This window comes from Pleurodeles waltl, chromosome 12, assembly GCF_031143425.1.
Source record: "Pleurodeles waltl isolate 20211129_DDA chromosome 12, aPleWal1.hap1.20221129, whole genome shotgun sequence".
Lineage (NCBI taxonomy): Eukaryota > Metazoa > Chordata > Amphibia > Caudata > Salamandridae > Pleurodeles > Pleurodeles waltl.
In genome coordinates this window covers 623,563,544-623,581,530 of record NC_090451.1, presented here as the reverse complement: position 1 = coordinate 623,581,530, position 17,987 = coordinate 623,563,544, and the positions used below count along the sequence as shown (strand labels likewise).

Here is a 17,987-nt window from a genome sequence, read left to right as displayed (position 1 = left end):
AGCTTTCTCCAACATTTGCATCTTGGGAAACGCTCTAATTGGAAGTCCCATTTCAAAAACATGGTGAAGCCAAAGGATGAAGATAAAGTGTTTTTGCAATGGCAGAGAAAACAAGCATTGGTAAAGCCAATAGGTCTAGCCTTTGAGACGTATTGGCTCTGTACTTTGTACAACACTAACTAGCTGCAGTGTCAGTTTGTACGATTGTGCATGTGTGATGAGGTATCTGTGTGCATGCGTCATTATGCATGCATGCTTTCAAATTGATGTAAGTGCCTCACTTTATTTATTTTCTGATCGGAAACAGAACTGTAAATACATGTAAAAAACAGGTAGCGCTTAAGTGCTTTTCTTAAAGTACAACTTTATATAAAAAGTATTTTAAAATGTCACAGCGCGGAGGGTGGCAACAGAGGAGCAGTGGGGTGTCAGCAGGTGGAGGGGAGAAGCACACAAGTGAGTGAGAGCAACACAGAACACTAAAAAGCTTGAGAGATGCACTTAGGTGAGAGAGATCAATATGAAGCTTGGGTGAGGGTAGGAAGCACACTGATAAGGAAGCACAACATGGAGCTCGAACAACATGGAGCTCGACAGCAGGAGGAGAAGCACATGAGGAAGACTACTGGAAAACACTTGCACTCTCAATGAGTGCTTCAGCAATAAGGAAGAAGTAGTTCCATAAACATGAGCAGCGTAAGGCCACAAGTAATGAGACTATGCTCCTGGGCAGGGGCAAGCACATGATGGACAAGGCAAGCCATCGAATACAAAGTGAGCAAGTGAAAGTGACAATAAAGCCACCAGTGGTAAGCAATGGACAGGCTTTAAACCTACTATAAGTTGTCAGTAAGCTGACAATAGGTCTTTTTCAACCAGACAGCAGCGGTGTCTGTAGGCTCGATATAAATGGGTAGGTACACTCCTGGGAAGGCAGAAATATTTGACTTCTCGTATACAGGGTGTATTGTACTCCTCAGAAAATTAATCACATTGCACAAAAACTGACATATTTGGTTTCCCTGGGTGTCTTACGAATTTGCTTGGAAAAGTGTGACATTAAATGGAGCAGGACAAACATTTTTTCCAATTTATTCCTTTATTTCTTTAGGGTTTTTGTTAAGAGTGGCAAGCCACAAAGAACGCTTCAGAGTTCTTGGTTAAGGTTGTATTAGGTGTGAGTCTTGTCAAATAGATGCGAGTCTTGTGAAACCTAGGGTGACAGTAGACCTAACTAAGCGATGGCCTAACAGTAAGTAGATGGTTCAGCCTTAGCATGGGAAAGCAGTCAGAAGGTAACACAATAAAATGATTGGGTGGTTCTAGGTGTCAAATGAGTCTGGCTAATACTCTTCAGTCTCGAGTAGTAGACCGGTGGTGTTCTAAAAGGCATTGTATACGTGCAAATTGTAATTGTAAATTCTAAATTATATTTATATAGCGCTAATTTGTAGATTGATAATGTGTTTTTTTCTTGTGAGTTAACAGGAGTGTAACAGAGGTCCCTGCAGAGCAGGGAGGATCCCAGCCCTTCATGGGGCTGCCATTCAGCCGAAGGCCTATGAAGATCTGTGAGACATGCGAGCGATCTGAGAGACATGCGAGACACGGGGCGCTCGTCACATTCTGCCGGGGGTGGGGGGCGGGGTGATTGTGGCAGTGGTAATCATGTTGCGTCACACCACTGGGGAATAGTTGTGTTAAATGTGTGCTCTTATCACTTGTTTCCCCTAGTAGCAACCAGGGCAATGCAATCTGAGAGAGAGTAGCCAAGAGTGTGTACTTTTCTTGTGCTGGCCTGACATTACCCGATGAGATGGTGTCCCAGTTGTACCATGTTACTGTACTCCACATCTGGTTATTCGGTTTCTATCCTCTAGTCATCCTCTCTGGGAGCGCGCGCCGGTCCAGCAAAGCTCCTCTCACTGGGCTCAATGTGAGATTTGCTGAAAACCCATCAGCTGACTTTGGGAACAGATGGCAGGGGGTTTAGATATTTTTTTTTATTATTTCCTGCGGTAAGAGACTCTAAGCCTCTCGGCGGAAGCTCCGGCATTTGTGCAAATTCAACCGCATTAGGGAGCGAGTATCTCCTCATCAATCGACTTCCCTCGTGGGACAGAGCAGAGCACACGCGCCACTCCGAGGCGCCTCGGCAGACTGATTAAAGTCACTTTACCATAATGAAGAGTTTGCGTCGCCTCGCAAACTTCCGCCGTGGTCTCGCGCCAACTAATAGGCCTCAGTTATTGCAGAAATGAAATGCCTCGGCTGCCATTTTAGAGTGCGTTGGCTATCCATCACCGGCCGGCTTTGGGTCTGTGGAACTTGGTGGTGATAGATAGATCAAGGGACATTGCGCTCTGCGGGTAATTGCCTACATAAATACATTTATTTTACATTTGCGCACAATGTGGCAATTTTTTTAGATTTATTGGTCGTTGACGACTGTATTTTTTCTTTTATGCCAAATTTGAAGTGGGAATGTGTTCTCTTTACGGGAGGCACTGTTGAGAATAAACACATTGATACGTTTATGTTTTTATTTGCATATGAGGGAAGAAAACCTATGATGATGTATACTCTGCGCTGCTCCCCTCTGGCAGCCAAGAGGGCTGTGCGATGTGTAGATAATTTCATTTTTTTTTTTTTGCATTAAAGTATGTTTAACTCCTCTATTTACCATAATATTCACAGTATTTGCTATGTATGTGTCTATGAATCTGCTTTCAGGTACATATCTGATGTGTAAAGAAAATAATTTGCACCTCCAATCTAACTGAAAAAAATGCCACAGACTCTCTAAGTAAATATATCAGCTGAGGACGAAAGATGTGTACCTTTGAGCTATGACCCCTCCTGGTGCCACAGGGCTATGTTCAATAGCTTTTAAAGACCCATCTTGTGTCTTTCGTAGTGCTTAAATTATGCTTGTTGTTTCTGATGCGGGGCACTGGCACTTATTATTTTTCTGCCGTAAGCATTTACTGCGAGCAAAGGACACATATGGGAAAACAGAGAAAGAGAAAAACAAAAAAGCCTCACAATGGGAGAAAGCAGAAAGCTGCAAGAGTGAGCTGAAGGGGCAGGGAGTGTATGTAAATGGATTGAATAGGCCCGAGAAGGCATCAGGATTACGCTGCCTCAGTATTCAGTGCTCACACATTTAATTGCAGCAGCCGCGTGTTTAAGAGGAGGGCTTTGGACATCTTTTTATATACAAATTAAGCACTGGTTTTTCCCCTCCTTTTGTCATCACAGCCAACAGGCATGAAAACTCTCAGATCAACTCACACCTGATCCAGTAGGTTAACCTAAATCGTTCACTAAAACCCCATATGAGTAAGGATATAGAAGAACTTGATGAAACAGGAACATAATTAGACCTTTGAGAGCACAACCTTAAAATTATAAGTAAAAGAAAATGCGTGGGCTAACAGTACCATGCATCTATCATGTGGAGAATTTATGGTGCCAAGTGTTTTTGACAAGTGAAAATGCTCCGTCATGCACCGTAGTGCAAACATATCATGAGAGACAGAGTTGGGAAGCCCTCTCTAATATGTTTGGTATAACTCTCCCTTTTGTATGACGATCCACAGTATTGGAACATTAGTGTTTTTTCTAATTAGTTAATGACCCTTGTTAGTCTTTGGTCTTATCGCAATTCCCCATTCGAAACTATACCAGAAGACCACTGGGGTGAGCAGTGAAACTTGGAAGATAGTAATCTAAATGTCATGCATTATTTGCTTATCTTTATGAATGTCAATTAGAAGTTCCAATGTATGGCTTCAAAATTGGCTATGTATTGGTAACCATAGATCCAAAAGCACCGAAGACACTCTCAGACAGGACATTTGACGATGGACAGCTACAAACTAATACGGCAGTGGCCACAATGGTTTCTTCCTTTGCCAGTATGACAGGGGATGGACATCCTAAACAGTGACTCTCCATCAGCCTGTTAAGTGTGAAACAGTGGGCCAGTTCTTCTGCTGTTAAATTTGACTGCTGTCCTATAATATCAACCCAGATGTCTAGGATAAAAGCCAAAGGCAGCTTGCGTAAAATGCCCAACTGCAGCCTCTACTAGCGATACCTTCATCACTAGTGATCATGTCAAGGTTCTTTTTCTGATGCGCTTTACTGGCAGGGAAATGCAGCTACTAGTGAGTTTGATTCTTCAGCAATGTTGTACTCTTATATTTTTTCAGTGTCATTATGTGATAGTGCCTGCATTTTGTAAGATTCTCTTCAAGATTCCAGCCTGGAATAAATTGCTACAAAATAGCCTTAAAACATATTTGTGCAAAGGTGGGCAAGTAATGTTGCTTCTCATCCATTATAACAATATAAATATTTGTCACAAAAGTTGCCATCATTTCGCTCAACATCCATTGTAGCTTTGAGCTGGTTATTTCCTCCTGCACTTAATTATATCCTTGTCAAATTCCACAAGCACACCAGTGGAGAGACTAGGCAGTGTCTGCTCAACAGACCTGTAAGATGGTCTGATAAAAATGCCAAAGGACATTCCACTGGTGGCACTGTTCCAAGAAACCCGGCTACCTAAATACTTTTGAAGGCTCTTCGTACACTTTCTCTTGCTGCTTTTCTTGTGTGCTATTTAGTTTGACAATTTCAAATATAAGTTTTTCTACCCCTACTAATATCAGTCTAGCACAACACAGAGTCCAAAATAGAGCTTACATTGGTAAAGTTAATTACCACAAAGGGATTTGTTGTGAAGTAATCCAAAGGAGACTTGGATATATAGATACCGACCAATTCAGAATGGATTTTTCAGAATGATAATATGGTGTAAAATGGATAGTGACCGATTGCGAAACTTGTTATCCATGAATATTTAATGTTTTTTAATAAAAATAAAAAAATCAACATTTTAGCTAATCAATAATAATCCAATGTGTTTCACAATGTCATATATATATATATATATATATATATATATATATATATATATATATATACAGGGAGTGCAGAATTATTAGGCAAATGAGTATTTTGACCACATCATCCTCTTTATGCATGTTGTCTTACTCCAAGCTGTATAGGCTCGAAAGCCTACTACCAATTAAGCATATTAGGTGATGTGCATCTCTGTAATGAGAAGGGGTGTGGTCTAATGACATCAACACCCTATATCAGGTGTGCATAATTATTAGGCAACTTCCTTTCCTTTGGCAAAATGGGTCAAAAGAAGGACTTGACAGGCTCCGAAAAGTCAAAAATAGTGAGATATCTTGCAGAGGGATGCAGCACTCTTAAAATTGCAAAGCTTCTGAAGCGTGATCATCGAACAATCAAGCGTTTCATTCAAAATAGTCAACAGGGTCGCAAGAAGCGTGTGGAAAAACCAAGGCGCAAAATAACTGCCCATGAACTGAGAAAAGTCAAGCGTGCAGCTGCCACAATGCCACTTGCCACCAGTTTGGCCATATTTCAGAGCTGCAACATCACTGGAGTGCCCAAAAGCACAAGGTGTGCAATACTCAGAGACATGGCCAAGGTAAGAAAGGCTGAAAGACGACCACCACTGAACAAGACACACAAGCTGAAACGTCAAGACTGGGCCAATAAATATCTCAAGACTGATTTTTCTAAGGTTTTATGGACTGATGAAATGAGAGTGAGTCTTGATGGGCCAGATGGATGGGCCCGTGGCTGGATTGGTAAAGGGCAGAGAGCTCCAGTCCGACTCAGACACCAGCAAGGTGGAGGTGGAGTACTGGTTTGGGCTGGTATCATCAAAGATGAGCTTGTGGGGCCTTTTCGGGTTGAGGATGGAGTCAAGCTCAACTCCCAGTCCTACTGCCAGTTCCTGGAAGACACCTTCTTCAAGCAGTGGTACAGGAAGAAGTCTGCATCCTTCAAGAAAAACATGATTTTCATGCAGGACAATGCTCCATCACACGCGTCCAAGTACTCCACAGCGTGGCTGGCAAGAAAGGGTATAAAAGAAGGAAATCTAATGACATGGTGTAAGGAAATGCCTCCTTGGCATGGTTGCCCCCTGACTTTTTGCCTTTGCTGATGCTATGTTTACAATTGAAAGTGTGCTGAGGCCTGCTAACCAGGCCACAGCACCAGTGTTCTTTCCCTAACCTGTACTTTTGTATCCACAATTGGCAGACCCTGGCATCCAGATAAGTCCCTTGTAACTGGTACTTCTAGTACCAAGGGCCCTGATGCCAAGGAAGGTCTCTAAGGGCTGCAGCATGTCTTATGCCACCCTGGAGACCTCTCACTCAGCACAGACACACTGCTTGCCAGCTTGTGTGTGCTAGTGAGGACAAAACGAGTAAGTCGACATGGCACTCCCCTCAGGGTGCCATGCCAGCCTCTCACTGCCTATGCAGTATAGGTAAGACACCCCTCTAGCAGGCCTTACAGCCCTAAGGCAGGGTGCACTATACCATAGGTGAGGGTACCAGTGCATGAGCATGGTACCCCTACAGTGTCTAAACAAAACCTTAGACATTGTAAGTGCAGGGTAGCCATAAGAGTATATGGTCTGGGAGTCTGTCAAACACGAACTCCACAGCACCATAATGGCTACACTGAAAACTGGGAAGTTTGGTATCAAACTTCTCAGCACAATAAATGCACACTGATGCCAGTGTACATTTTATTGTAAAATACACCACAGAGGGCACCTTAGAGGTGCCCCCTGAAATTTAACCGACTGTCTGTGTAGGCTGACTAGTTCCAGCAGCCTGCCACACTAGAGACATGTTGCTGGCCCCATGGGGAGAGTGCCTTTGTCACTCTGAGGCCAGTAACAAAGCTTGCACTGGGTGGAGATGCTAACACCTCCCCCAGGCAGGAGCTGTGACACCTGGCGGTGAGCCTCAAAGGCTCACCCCTTTGTCACAGCCCAGCAGGGCACTCCAGCTTAGTGGAGTTGCCCGCCCCCTCCGGCCACGGCCCCCACTTTTGGCGGCAAGGCTGGAGGGAACAAAGAAAGCAACAAGGAGGAGTCACTGGCCAGTCAGGACAGCCCCTAAGGTGTCCTGAGCTGAGGTGACTCTAACTTTTAGAAATCCTCCATCTTGCAGATGGAGGATTCCCCCAATAGGGTTAGGATTGTGACCCCCTCCCCTTGGGAGGAGGCACAAAGAGGGTGTACCCACCCTCAGGGCTAGTAGCCATTGGCTACTAACCCCCCAGACCTAAACACGCCCTTAAATTTAGTATTTAAGGGCTACCCTGAACCCTAGAAAATTAGATTCCTGCAACAACAAGAAGAAGGACTGCCTAGCTGAAAACCCCTGCAGAGGAAGACCAGAAGACAACAACTGCCTTGGCTCCAGAAACTCACCGGCCTGTCTCCTGCCTTCCAAAGAACTCTGCTCCAGCGACGCCTTCCAAAGGGACCAGCGACCTCTGAATCCTCTGAGGACTGCCCTGCTTCGACGACGACAAGAAACTCCCGAGGACAGCGGACCTGCTCCAAAAAGACTGCAACTTTGTTTCAAGAAGCAGCTTTAAAGAACCCTGCAACTCCCCGCAAGAAGCATGAGACTTGCAACACTGCACCTGGCGACCCCGACTCGGCTGGTGGAGAACCAACACCTCAGGGAGGACCCCCGGACTACTCTACGACTGTGAGTACCAAAACCTGTCCCCCCTGAGCCCCCACAGCGCCGCCTGCAGAGGGAATCCCGAGGCTTCCCCTGACCGCGACTCTCTGAAACCTAAGTCCCGACGCCTGGAAAAGACCCTGCACCCGCAGCCCCCAGGACCGGAAGGACCGGACTTTCACTGGAGAAGTGACCCCCAGGAGTCCCTCTCCCTTGCCCAAGTGGAGGTTTCCCCGAGGAAGCCCCCCCTTGCCTGCCTGCAGCGCTGAAGAGATCCGTTGATCTCTCATAGACTAACATTGCAAACCCGACGCTTGTTTCTACACTGCACCCGGCCGCCCCCGCGCTGCTGAGGGTGAAATTTCTGTGTGGGCTTGTGTCCCCCCCGGTGCCCTACAAAACCCCCCTGGTCTGCCCTCCGAAGACGCGGGTACTTACCTGCAAGCAGACCGGAACCGGGGCACCCCCTTCTCTCCATTCTAGCCTATGTGTTTTGGGCACCACTTTGAACTCTGCACCTGACCGGCCCTGAGCTGCTGGTGTGGTAACTTTGGGGTTGCTCTGAACCCCCAACGGTGGGCTACCCTGGACCAAGAACTGAACCCTGTAAGTGTCTTACTTACCTGGTAAAACTAACAAAAACTTACCTCCCCCAGGAACTGTGAAAATTGCACTGTGTCCACTTTTAAAGTAGCTATTTGTCAATAACTTGAAAAGTATACATGCAATTGAAATGATTCAAAGTTCCTAATGTACTTACCTGCAATACCTTTCAAACAAGATATTACATGTTAAATTTGAACCTGTGGTTCTTAAAATAAACTAAGAAAAGATATTTTTCTATAACAAAACCTATTGGCTGGATTTGTCTCTGAGTGTGTGTACCTCATTTATTGTCTATGTGTATGTACAACAAATGCTTAACACTACTCCTTGGATAAGCCTACTGCTCGACCACTCTACCACAAAATAGAGCATTAGTATTATCTATTTTTACCACTATTCTACCTCTAAGGGGAACCCTTGGACTCTGTGCATGCTATTCCTTACTTTGAAATAGCACATACAGAGCCAACTTCCTACACATGGCCTCCTTGTTCACCTGATCTGAACCCCATTGAGAACCTGTGGTCCATCATCAAATGTGAGATTTACAAGGAGGGAAAACAGTACACCTCTCTGAACAGTGTCTGGGAGGCTGTGGTTGCTGCTGCACGCAATGTTGATGGTGAACAGATCAAAACACTGACAGAATCCATGGATGGCAGGCTTTTGAGTGTCCTTGCAAAGAAAGGTGGCTATATTGGTCACTGATTTATTTTTGTTTTGTTTTTGAATGTCAGAAATGTATATTTGTGAATGTTGAGATGTTATATTGGTTTCACTGGTAATAATAAATAATTGAAATGGGTATATATTTTTTTGTTGTTAAGTTTCCTAATAATTATGCACAGTAATAGTCACCTGCACACACAGATATCCCCCTAACATAGCTAAAACTAAAAACAAACTAAAAACTACTTCCAAAAATATTCAGCTTTGATATTAATGAGTTTTTTGGGTTCATTGAGAACATGGTTGTTGTTCAATAATAAAATTAATCCTCAAAAATACAACTTGCCTAATAATTCTGCACTCCCTGTATACATATATATATATATATATATATATATATAGTCCAAATAACATAATTAATGCCACAGCAGTGAAAATAAATGTGGCCCCAAAACACCTGTTATTGAGAGCAATTGTCCTAATAAATGCACATTCATACATTTATTACTACAGTGCAAAGGTCAAATTCAAATTTATTATCTCAGTACAATGAAATTAGCATGAGAAAACACTTTTTACTACATCATAGAGTGCTTGCTGCAATTACTTTACACATCAAACAACACTCCTAATTGTCACCAGGCCTAAATGTGAGTTTACTGCACCAATTTTTCGCCTTGCATCTTGGTTTCGGTTCATTACTCTGGGCACATTTATATACATACTATGCATTAAATAAAAATATCGAAAAAGCAAAAAAAAAAACAATCTGTAGTTGCACCATGTTTTGTTTTACCTCTTCTGGTGCCCTGGTAGCTGTAACCCTGATTATTTGCATTTTCCAATCTTCTGAATTAAAACATATACAACCATCATTTCTTTATTTTGTTTAAAACCTTCATCCAATTGCCTGATGTGTTTACGCGCTCTAATGATCACCCTACTGATCTATTTGTTTAGCTTATTAGTTTTTAGCCTAAAGCATACGAAGATAATAGCTACTTTCTTGATGATGCCTAACAGCTTTAATTCTACTTCAGGAGTAGGACTCCCATTGAGGACTTGCCTTTACACCACACTGTATACTTTCAGCCTCATCTTACGCTGCTAAGTTTGTGCTACAACCAGGCTCTGAGGAGTAGCTTTGGCGGTGCTGATCACACACAGATTATCAGTAGTTGTAGCTATTTCATGAACATCCGTTACTAATTCCTTTGCCTCTCTTACCAACTTTTCAAGGATGTCAGCAACAATAAATTACTCTCCACATCCAGGTACCTACCTATGCCTAGAAATAGCCAGACGCAAGTCACTATTACAAATTAATGGCATTGCTGCTGGCATCTTTTACCAAGATGTTGGAGTAAGATGGCACATCCTATAACTGCAGTTTTCTTGGCAGTGAAGGGGCTTCTAAGCTTCTTCCACAGACTGATAGTTCTCTAGCAAACCCCAAATGGTTGTAAGACACTATCGAAGTTGATAATATTGACCTACAAAATTATTGCATCAATCTAATTACTGCATCAGCATATATTTACTAGACTTAGCTGCACATCTGCTAACCCTGTGATGTAGTGGTTAGGTTGATGTTTTAGATGCCCCATTGTTGTCATGTGATGTTACACAGGCAATACGGTTAACCTATAGCACCATATGTATCCCTTGCTAGAATGCTGCCATGGTGCTGATTACCATTTCTATAAAAAGTCAAGGTTTCTCCCACCTTTTGTGTGGTGGCAGGAAAATTCAATGAATCTTGCCTCTAGGACACTCTTCATCTTGTGATTCCAATAATTATGCATTATATAACAAATCTATTGTGTATGCAATCTATCACCTGTGTCAATACATAAATGGAACTGTAGTGTTATGAGCTTAACTAACACACTACAGTGCAATTTGTGTATCTTTGACTCTAAAATGTACATTCCCTTATACTTCTCTTCCACAGGACAACCCTACATCAAGGAGATTATTCTGGGCCGAGGACGAATACCACAAGAACAATGCTCATTGGGCATAGTCCTTGCCTCCCTCATGCACACAACACAACTCCAATTCATACAAAGATGGATACCTTTGCTCATTCATATTAAGGTAGATCACATCGACCAATACCAAAATAACATATAAGACATGACTACTGGCACCATCATGCTCAGGAAACGATTCTCGTCATATAGGTAATTGCTAATTATTCTCATCATCAACATATCTATACCCTTTCACTATTGTACATATTGATAATCCTGAAGAAGGTAACTTAAACACACTAGCCCTACATGCACTTAAAAAGGCATCACCTGCACATAATGGGCATAATACCTGGCAACATATCCGCCATTACCCAATATAACCCACCAGGTACACAGGACAGTACTGTAGCTCATCAGCCATTTTATTGGATTGGGGAGTGTGGAATCTACTAGAAGTCAATGTCTTAACTATGCAATATAAGTAGAGAAGGTCTAGGGTGATTGTATCACAGTTCTATGAAAACAAATATGACTAGTGAATTGAAAAATAATGCTAAAAACTAACAACGACGACTACATGTAAATAGGAAGATATAAAGCACATGACAATGAAAGATAAATGGAAGACAGATCCCCAAATTTACTGAGTATTTGGAAAGCCGATAGGTGTTGCGTTGGCTGCTAGCCTTTTGGATTTGTAAATGCTTTCTTTTGCTTGGTCATGTTTTTTTTAAATGTTATTGTTAGAAATGGGGTCTCTAGTTGGCATTGGTTTGTTTACACCTTGTCCAAGTAGGGACACTCACTCTAGTCAGGGTAAGGGAGTCACAAAGCTAAGATACCCTCTGTCCACCCCCTTGGTATCTTGGCTCAAGCAGTCAGGCTTATCTTAGAGGCAATGTGTAAAGTATTTGTATACAAATACACAGTAACACAATGAAAACACCACAAAAGTACTCCACACCAGTTTAGACAAATAATCAATATTTATCTGAGTAAAACAAGACCGAAGCAACACAAATCCAACATATACATGTGAAGATAAGGATATTTAAAGGTTTAATCGTAGTAATGTGTTTAGAAACACAATAGCACCAACTGGGGCTATCATGATGTCTTGATGGAGTCGTCTCCAACAGTCCGATGCCACTCGTGAGGGAGTGTAGGCCGGTCAAGGAGTCACACGGACCCCAGGCATAGTACCTTGGGAAACGATGAGGAAACAAGGATGTTGTACGGAGTCAGGGAAGTGAGGCGTCGCTGGAGCCAGTGCGTCGTTGGTTCCTTACTGCTACCGGGGGGGGGGAGACGTGTTGGTTTCTTATGGTTGCAGGGGAGGTGATGCGGTGTGGGTGGCATGGTATCAATTCCTTACAACAAGGCGGAGTCGATTAATCCAGATGGTCAAGACGTGAGGCGCAGCCTTTTCGGTGTCACAATCACACCATGGGGCCACAGATGTTGCGGTGAAGTCGGAGTCTGGTGCCACGGATGTCAGTGACATGGAGCTCTGGACTCGCACTGTGACGGGGCTTTGGATACGCTGCAGTGGTGTCAGGCCTGCTGCATCAGTAGTGGTCATTGCACTCACCGAGGACCATGGCTGTGGTGCAGGCCGTGGCGTGGTGCCAGACAGAGGCAGGTTCTGAAGTCGTCCTGGAGTCGATGTGCTTGTTTCTTCCTTGGTACACCAGAACTCACTCCCAGGGGCCCAGGAACTGGATTTAGCATCACTTGGCAAGTCAGGACCCTGAGCAAGAGAGCCCAAGTGTTTGCAGGTGAAGTCTTTAATGTCCCTCAGACTTCTAAACAGGAGGCAAGCTCAGTCCAAGCCCTTGGAGAACCTTTGGAAGCAGGATGTAAAAAACACTAGTAGCATTTGATTTACAGGCGCTGGGCACATGCAGTGCCCTGTACTAGGGACTTACTAGTAAATGAAATATGCCAGTCATGGATAAACCGATCACCAAAACATTTTTGACAGTGAGCATATGTACTTTAGCACTGGTTAGCAGTAGTAAAGTGCCTAGAGTCCTAAAGCCAACAATAGCAGGTCAGAAAAAGAGGAAGAAGGCGGCAAATATTTTGGGGCTAGTCCTGCAAAAAAGGTCCAGGTCCAACAGTTATTGTTCAGTGAATAGCCAAGCCTTCACTAATATTCATATGTAAAACAATTGGATAAGCAAAACATTTTTTTGGTTTCAAAAAGCACACATTGTCATGGAGTTCCCTGGCACTGAAGGGAACTACTGTATGTGTGGATGAGCTCCTTTTTAAACAGCACAGTGCACAATCGCCAAAGCGAGCCAACTAACCATTTGCCCTATGGGGTATGCTGTGGACAGAAGGAAAATGTTAATGGCATAACAGCAGCAGCAGTTTCTACTCCAGGGCGGGGAGCACTGCTGTTTTATTTTATTTCAAATGCATAATGCATGTAAGTGTGCAATGCATGCAAGTGTAGTGGTTGTGTTATATTTTGTAGTTAGTGTTATGTTTTTATTTGGGATTTTGGAGGGAGGAGTATTTTATTTTAGCTTTTAGAGGAAGGGGTAGTTTACTTTGGGGTTTGGTAGGGAGGGGGGTGTTTTTTGGGGGGGGGAGGGAAGTTGTTGAGTACTTGACTAGCAACACCACTTTCAAAGGGTACCAGCCGCCCCTGCATAACAGCAGTCTAATGGCGAGGGCGATTGGTTGAACAAGTAACTAAATTATATGAATAATTTTAGTAAGAAAGGTTTTGGCAACACACACGTCTTGAACACAACAAAAATAAAAATAAAACACCCTAGAACTAAAAATAACACAAAGGAAGTTTAAAATGAACAAGCTTTGAGCATAAGAGACCCTTAATAAGCGCCCAGAACCCCCTCCATGTATCATCTCCAGAGGACGCCAAGGTCCCCAGTCTTGGCAAGTACCTGGACCCCCTCGAGGTGGTAATGAGTTCTGGAACACCACCACTAACTGCAGAACATCGACTGTCTGCTCTGGGCCGTCTTCTCACCAGCCTCCGCAGACCAGCATGGACTGAAAAGTCGATTGCGTCCTGTCCAGAGCCCTGTGGGTGAAATACGTGGTGTTCAAACATCAGGCCCGTGGGGACCAGCTCTAACCTCGTTTCTGCAAGGCGTGTGCGTGTCTTGTTTCTTCCTGTCTCCCCTGCGGAGAGGCAGCCGGCAGCTTTGCTTTCAAAACAGAAGAAAGTGTTAACTCCACATCTGTGAAAATGTGCTGCCGTTCTTAGAAGATGGATAACCCGCCCGGAAAGGAAGGAATCCTTCACGGAAGCAGGAAACCATGAAACCAGGCCCCTAAATAACTGCTGTGTGTACCATATCCCTCCCTCCCCTCTTTTTTCGTTTGCCTCTTCTTAGCCTGCCTGTTCACTTCTTTTTGACGTCTTCTAAGACAGTGTTTTTTTTTTTAACTTCCCAGTTTTGGAATGCTTCCGTCTTTTTCTCCCAGCTTATTTTTCTTGTACTTTTCATGCTTTGCTATTTGCACATCTTTTCTTCTTCTACCTGCTTCGCCGTGGTTTAGAGTATATGCAAGTCTACCAGTTCTTTCTTTCTTGCGCTAATTGTTGTTACCCACCTAGTCTGCCCTTGCTCAGCTTCCTGCCACACCCAAATTCTCTGTTTTGGTGACCCCATTGCATCACAGTCCATCTTCACTCTTCTGTACCATACTACCCTTCTCTCAAGCAGCCTGGACCGAACCCCACTCTGTGCCGTCCTGTTCTGTTTTATTTCACCCTCTCGCCCACGCCCAACATTGTATCAGCCCACTTCCGTTCAGAGTCCCATACCATTTGTATCATCCTATCCGGTGCTTAATTTGTAAAAAAAAAAATAATAATAATACATTTGTGGCGCCAATCTTTGCTCAGAAGCTAGCAGCCGACGCTTTCACAGGTCGGGGTGCTGAATACCAAGGCTGCCTGATTTGATTCCACTTCATGACTCTTTAGTCCATCACCAGACAATCCCTGCTCTTTATCTCATGCTTGCAGGCTCCTCCTCATCCCTGCTTTCTTCCTTTGTCACTGTTTTGCAGCTTTCTCTTCCTCTTCTATGCCCGTTGTTGTTTTTCTCTCTCTTGCTATGCATCAAAGTTCGTTGAGGAAAATTAAATGGCAGCACCCATAAATGAGTGCTCAAATTAGCACTGGTCCTGCCCTAGCTGGTGATAAATAGCATTTTATAAATTCTGTCCTTTACACATGTTAATGCTCACCTAGTTGAATTTACAGGCACTTTCAGCAATGTAATAGATATCTTGACTTTTAAGTTTCCCTTATTGTGGGACATGTTTTTTTTGTACCTGCATGGCAGATTCATTCTGTGACTGCATCTTCACTGCCCTGAACATAGAGCTCATGGCGCAAGGGCCGAACCGTGTCCAGCTCAAGGAGTGTTGTGATCCTGTGTAATTCACATGACGCCTAAACACAATCTCTCCCACTACAGCTAAATTGATCTCGTTCACTCTCCTGTTAACAGATAAGTGACCAATGCCAAATATGTGTTGGTGGATGCAAATTGTAGGTACTGGCACTAGATCTTGACCCAGAGCAAGACAGGAAAATGCAGAAAATGGAAAAAGAAGGAGGCAGGGAAAGATAGGAAAACAGTAACAAATGGAAAAGGCAGGGAAGAAAAAAAACTTGCAATAGTCAGCCAAAGACCCTGGCTGAGTAAAGAGGTGGAGGAAAGAGTGGAAACCGAAGTGGGAAGCCTTGGTTTACAGCAACCCATAATTAGGGAGCCCAGCGGCAGGCCCTGAGGGAAAGCACATGAAGCCCCTCCACTTACTCTTTTTTTCGTTTTCTAGGCACTGGACTAACTTCTTTACCACATGGTTGGAGACACAACAATGGCGCTTCCTCTTTCGCAGCGCGTACACCACATTCAGCGGAACACTCCGTAACTCGAGCCGCTCGAGCACATGCCTAGTGGTGACAAATGCAGTAATTTTGGCTCCATAGCGCATCCAGCGGAGTTCCTTTCTCATTATTATACATTTCCTCTTCTTGGCCCTCTTCCTGCCAGTAACCCCTCCAAACCCTCCCCCACTCTCTTCGTTTTTTTAAAGATTTTGGCTGTTTCGAAATTATAGCAATCTGAAGAATGGTATTTGGGAGTAATTATGTTCCATGGAGGGGCAATTTCACTCACAGAAAGAAATACAGCCATAGCTTTGAATCGCTTAGAAATGAAATAGTATGCAGGTGTGTTCCCAGAATCCCCCACTGCCGGTGCTGTACACAATTAGAGACATTCATATGCTCCAGTCTTAACATTGTCTGGCCCTGTGCCCCAGGCATCTCTTGTTATTCCTGTTTTCACCACACTTCATCACAAGGTCTGGGCTTCAAGTACCTCACATTGTCCAGTTAAGTACCTCTATAGCTCCTGGAGATGTCTGCTCATGTACCTCAAGTGCCATGACGTTTATTATTGTGCTTCAATCTCCCTTTAATGTCATTCAGTGTACACAAGCTCATTTCAGGCTCTGACCGTGGGCTGTACACTCTCCATATGGTCTATGGATAGGAATTAGGTTTCTCATAATGTGTGTCCAAATTGCCCATGTGCCCATCCTCCTCATGCTGTGTGTCCAAGTACCCAGGCTCTTTACAATGACTGTCCATGTGCCCAACATTCACTCTCCTTGTTCTAGCACTGTCCATGTGTGCCGCTCACTGTACTGCCAGACCACGGTACCGATTATGAGCTGGTCACAGTGGAATTCCAGTGTGTAATTCTTCTTGACCCGATCAGTACTGGCCCGAAGTTCCCATAAACAGTTTTCCTAGGGGCAGATTTGATTTTACCAGCCGCAAATACTGGTCATTAAAATTGCTTGAGACTTCGGCTGCAACAGCAGCCAGGCCTCTGCTCCTATCCCCGCCTGACCTCCTTCTGTGGGAATGTGCACCTTGACAGAACTAATCTTCCCCCTTTTCTCCCCTCATTTCCCTACACTCTCTCTAAGTTTTTGCCCTACACAGAACCCTCGCGCACATTTAACAATGGTTCAGAGCAGAAGGTACATAGGAGAGATTAAATCCTCAAATAAGAGAATTAACAGTTATTCCCAGTTATGAGGGGTCTAACTCGTAATTACACTGTACTTGTAAGGTGTTGCTGCACAGAAGCAGAAACTTTGAGTGTGGAGTCCCTACACTGCTAGTACAAGTGCAACTCACTCTCAAAGTGCCTGACACAATACACCTACATGCTCGCCCTCAGCTCACTCTCCTCTACCTGTGTGTCTGTCTGCTCCACCTATCACACATTAGCAAGCTTATCACATTCTTGGATCTCGATATTCATAGAGTGCTTTCAAAATGACCACAGCGATGTCTCACACCACCCGCGTGTGTTACAAAGTTCCATTGTCAGAACAGTATCTGCGCACAAGCCCGAGTTTCCTCACGCTGAACTCCCATGGACTTCTGGCTTCTCACACCATCAGTCATTGTGTCAAAAGCTCGTCGTGTGATCTTCCTATGGGTACAAACCTGCTCCGGGTGGCTGTTCCTGTGTTTCCCAGTACGTTCCACCGTATGTCCAAATGCCACACCCTCTTCAGACTCTGTGGCCCTAGCTCATTACAATCTGCTCATGTGCATGAATCTCCTCAAACACTGTCTGTGCCCCTAGCGCATCACATAGTCTGTACATGTGCAAACCTCCTCGCGCTGTTCATCTATGTGCCCCTAGTTCATCAAACAGTGTGCACAAGTGTCTGGTACTAACCTGCAACAAACAGCAGAGCCCTAGGCCCCTGATGCGGATTAGCAAGTCAAAATAATGCTGTGAATGGGTTCCATTGGAGGAAGAGCAGCGCCAGCCGTCCTCTGCACGACCACAGTGTCCACCCTCTGAGGTGACTGGACCACACCATAGTTTAGTGACGAGAGACTGAGGGTATTTTCAAAAAGGGGCATGTCCCAGGCTATGGAATTTCTAGGCACCTCTTGGAACCTAGTGCCATACACACCTTAACACCATGATGCAAATGTGTGTGTGTGATGTCTAGCATTGGTATTGTATGGGAAGGGTAGGTTTTAGTACAATATACTATGCTTAAACTAACTTTAAAACATCCCCACATT

The 17,987-nt window shown here is 44.1% G+C and overlaps 1 protein-coding gene across 7 annotated transcripts in view; it reads right to left on the bottom strand.

Moving 5' to 3' along the window:
• PEA15 (proliferation and apoptosis adaptor protein 15) overlaps positions 1 to 17,987 on the bottom strand; it is a 447,785-nt gene that overhangs the window by 265,415 nt on the left and 164,383 nt on the right. The window contains exon 1 of one of the 7 annotated variants that reach the window (XM_069217985.1): positions 13,978 to 14,437. The exons of the other annotated variants lie outside the window; for them this stretch is intronic. The gene's annotated coding sequence lies outside the window, so the exon portion shown is untranslated. Of the gene's footprint in view, positions 1 to 13,977; positions 14,438 to 17,987 lie in introns of those variants that run through there. 7 annotated transcript variants of the gene reach the window in all.